Below are 5002 nucleotides of genomic sequence, written 5' to 3' on the forward strand. Positions count from 1 at the left end.
ATACTGTGGAAAGGTTTTTATACAATATGCAAAGCAGTATAATATCACTAGAAGGTAGATTATGATACATTTTTAAAGTTTACTGCAAACACTGAAGCAACCACTAAAATAACACAACAAAACATTATAGCTAATAAGCCAACAATGAAACTAAAGTGGAACCAAAAATTATTCAATTAATAAGAAAAAAGACAGAAAAAGGTAAAAGGGGGGACAAAGAACAAATGGTACAAATTTTTTAAGTGTCAAGATGGTAGATTTAAACCCCACCATATTAAATCACATTAAATGTAAATGATCTAAACACCACAGTTGAAGGCAGAGATTGTCAGATTGGATCAAAAACATAAAAAGCAAGACCCAACCCTATATCCTGCCTACAAAAACAAAACAAAAAACAAAAAACAAAAAGACCCACCTTAAATATAAAACACAAACTCACTACAAGTAAACAAATAAAAAAATATACCATATGTCATGTTAACACTGGTAGAATAAAAGATGGAACGGCTATATTCATACATGACAAACTAGATTTCAGAGTATAGAATATTACCAGGGATAGAGGAGTTTATTTTATAATCATAAAGAGGATGTGAGGCCAGATATTGGATATGAAAACCAGGCAGACATTATCAATAAAAAAAACTATCCTGTATGCCCATTGATGCAAAATTCCTAAACAAAATTTTAGCAGATCAAATCCAACATGTGAAAAGGATAATACAACATGGCCAAATAGTGTTTATAAGGAAAGCAAGATTGGTTTAATATTTGAAAATCAATCAACATAATTCACCGTATCAACAGACTTAAAAAGTAAAATCATGATCATCTCAACAAATGCTAAAAGAGCATTTGACAGAATTCAATAGAACTTCTGCTAAAAAAGTCTTAGTGAAGAAGGGATGGAAGAGAATTTCCTCAACTTGATAAAGGGCATCTACAAAAAACTTACAACTAATGTCATATTTAATGGAGAAAGACTAAATGCTTTCCCCCTAATGGCAGAAAAAAGGCAATGATATCCCCACTCACTGTCTATCCAACACTGGACTGGAAGTTCTTGCCAGTTCAATAAGACAAAAAGAAGAAATAAAAGACGTCCAAACTACTGACAAAATGATCATCTATGTAGAATCCTTCAGAAGTTAACACAAAACAAAACAAAAAACACTCCTAGAGTTAATAAGTGAGTTTAGCAACATTTCAGGATACAAAATCAATATACCAAAATCAATTTTATTTATATATACCATTATGCACCACATAACAATGTTTTGGTCAGCGATGGACAACAGTGGTCCCGTAAGATTATAATGGAGCCAAAAATTTCTTATTGCCTAGTGATGCCATAGCTATTCTAGAGCCATAGTACAACTATTTTTTCTTTTTTATAAATTTACTGTAACCTTAGTGTATCGTGTTTGTAAAGTGTATAGTAGCACTTTACCAACCTTCACGTTCATTCACCACTGACTCACTGACTCATCAGAGCAACTTCCAATCCTGAAAACTCCATCAATAATAAGAGCCCTATTTTTAAAAAATAAGTAACATTTTTATCTTTTATACTATTTTCAGTGTACTTTATCTATGTTTAGATTCTCAAATACTTTTTATTGTGTTATGATTGCCCACAGTATTCAGTATAGTAAGATGCTGTGCAGGTTTATAGCTTAAGAGCAATGGCTATCTACCAAATAGCATAGGTGTGTAGCAGGCTATACCATCCAGGTTTGTGTAAGTATACTCTATGATGTTCACACAATGATGAAATCTCCTAACGACACTTCTCAGAATGTATCCCCATTGTTAAGCAACACATCACTGTACAAAGACATTAAATCGCAGATGGAAAATGCATCTGGCACTGTATTGTTGCAGTAAATTCTATCATTAAATCAAAATGCTATAATAAAAAAAATCTACCACTTATAGAACCTTATGTATGTCAGGTATTATTCTATGTACTTTCTGGGCATTACATCACTTGAACTTCAGAACAGCTTTGTCTGGTTTGCTGATGAAGACACATGAAGAAGGTAAGTAACTTCTCAAGAACACAGAGAGGAAGTGACAGAGCCATGCTTTGACTGACCCAGAAAATGTCTGATCCTGAAGTCCAGCTCTTAACCTCTGCAGTGCACTGCTACTCTTGATAGGAATAATCTTAGCTCATCGAAATATTGGGAGATAAGTAAATGAATCCTCACTTCTCATCTGTTTTCATGTCTTGCACAATCTGGATAAAAACAGTGTTCTTTCCTATCCCCGATTACATTCTGCAGTCTTCAAAACTGCGCCCCTTGTTTTTGCATTCACAGTTGCCTTTTACAGAAGATTCCTTACAAGTTAAAATAAAAACTACTTTTTCAAAGAGTTACAGTCATCCTTTTCTTAGTTATCCTATTCCTTGATTCTTAAATGTGATGCTGTAAATCTCACCTATTATCCATGGTTCGAAATGTGCTTTCTCATTAAAAAAAGAAAAACACAGAAATTCCAGTGTTGTTCCAGACAGCTGTATTATGTTGAAATGACTTGGGTCTGGAAGGTGTTCATCCTGCTGGACATTTCTGGAAACAAATATTTTAGCTTGATTTATGATACCGAAATAATTATTGTTATTTTACGGATTTCACATACTTCCATTGGAAGAACAACATTTGGAAAGCATCTTCCAATTGTTCAACTGTCCAGACACCGTTCCTTGCCTTAAATTATTTCAATTTAATTAAACCATGTGGTACTTTGTGTCAACAAATTCTAGATAATGCTTGTAAAGGGACTTGAAGGTGAAAAGTGCAATTTAGCAGGAACACACGTTGATGATATGATGCTGTCAGCCTGGATATGTCAAGGTGATCTGCAAGCATGGTGATCTGCAAGCATACTCTTTGTACACTTCTGTGTACAGCCGATCATTACATTATCTAGACACCATCTGGATAGCACCCTTCCTCTCCACAATCACTTGAAACTTCATGTCTTTGGGGGAAAAACCTAAGTTGTTTCATTCTGACTTTCTTTTGCCCTCCCCCAGCTTCTGGATTGTTTGCTGAATAAGCAGAAAATTATTATGCAGCATCTAAAGGTTGAAAATTGTAGTCCCATTGGCTGCTCAATGCACATTTGACTAGAATTTCCACACCTATCTTTAGAAAGACATTAAGGAAAGGAGGTAGGATTTGGGGTAAGCAGTTAAGAGTCACCAAATCTTACTTAATTGTTTAAACAATCAATGATCTACTATTGACTAATTAATAGTCTACTCATTCCAGAGAAGATTTGAGGTGACACACATGAGTATGCAAAAAAATATTTAAAGTATGCATAAATAGTCAAGTCATATAATGTGAAAGTCAAAGTGGGGGAGAATTAGAACAGAATGATTCAGACCATCATGAGTAAAGCTGAGTTCAATTTGTCTTTGAACTTCCTAGTGACTAAGGTGCAAAGGAAAACATGATTGGTGAAGTCTAAGTTTAGTTCACTGAAAAGAAACTATGCAAACATTTCAGTGTTTTCATCCCCCATTATGTTGAGCAGTACAAATCATAGTGGGTGACATGGACTGTTTATGTCTCCACAAAATTTATTGTTGAAATCTTAATCCCCAATGTGATAGTTTTAAGAGGTGGGGCCTTTGGAGGTAGTTAGCTCATGAGGGTAGAGGCCATGAACAGGATTAGTGCCCTTAATAAAAGAAACCCCACAGAGCTCTCTTGTTCTCTTCCAGCTATGTGAGGAGGACACAAGGAGAAGTCAGCAGTCTGCAAGTGCCCTCACCTGACTGTGCTGGCACCCAGATCTCAGGCTTCCAGTCTCCAGAACTGTGAAAAATGTGTTTCTGTTGTTTATAAGCCACCCAGTTTATGGCACTTTGTTATAGCAGCCCAAACTGACCAAGAGAGTGGGTCTGAGCTTTTTAAGTCCCACACTGACATTCTTTGGGAAGTGAATTGACTCTTTTCTGCCACAGATAACATATGTAAATATATTATTCCACAACCTTAAATGGCACCTGGAAAGAAAAACTTCCTCTCACAATATAGTCAATTTATATCTAGGCTATAATTAACTCACTTGGCAGAATATGGCTGGTTGATTCTTAATTCAGTTACAAGAACCAACTCCAGTGATGCAATTTAGATCTACATGGAGATATTGTATCTTTCTCTGTATTTACCTATGCATATTCCTGTTTCCAGGGCTTTACAGGGTCTATGACCTCTGTATCAAATATACCTATTAGGAACTGTGAAGGGTCTGACATCCTACCCTACTTGCCAGTTAACAAGTTAACATGACACAGTTTCATGACTCAAAGCAATAGTGGTAGCCAGAGTATTAGCATTTGCATCATTACCCCAAGTTGCTCTTCTAATAGGATGACATAAAGAGGGTCAGGTGACACCTGCACACACAGTGTGTTTCATTACAGGAGACGAACCCTGAGCTTAAGGAACCTAAATCTTTTATAACAGGCAGTAAGTATATCTGCTCGTTTGCTCCAGAGAAAGACTATTACCTTCCAAGGTAGTTAGCTACACTTGTACAGACATCATTAAAAAGATAGTTTGGAACAATGACAGTTTGTGCCTCTTCTTGCAAGAAATGCAGAAATGTGAGAAACTAATGGAGAACTGTCTCCCAACAATACCCTCACCCCTTTACATCTATTTAACTACTCTTTATCCCTGAAAAGTAAAAATGTTAAGAACTACCACCTTTCAGCCTTTTTTGTGGCTAAATTTAGAGAAAGAAATCTTTTCCTTTCATTGTGATTATAGTTTCTACCAAGATTTTATTATTAATCTTCTAATATATACTGCCCTGTTTCTGATGGTTTTATGAATCAGTATTTTCTTTTCAAGCAGGGTCTAAGATCTTCGAGGGCAGAGACCACTAATAAAGCTTATTTTGTACCCACTATAATGCTCAGTACTATAGATAATATGTAGAGAATCTATGTGAGAGTATGAGAAAAAGCCACCAT

The sequence above is a fragment of the Galeopterus variegatus genome, unplaced genomic scaffold, assembly GCF_000696425.1.
Source record: "Galeopterus variegatus unplaced genomic scaffold, G_variegatus-3.0.2 Scaffold3228, whole genome shotgun sequence".
In the NCBI taxonomy this organism is placed as follows: Eukaryota; Metazoa; Chordata; class Mammalia; order Dermoptera; family Cynocephalidae; genus Galeopterus; species Galeopterus variegatus.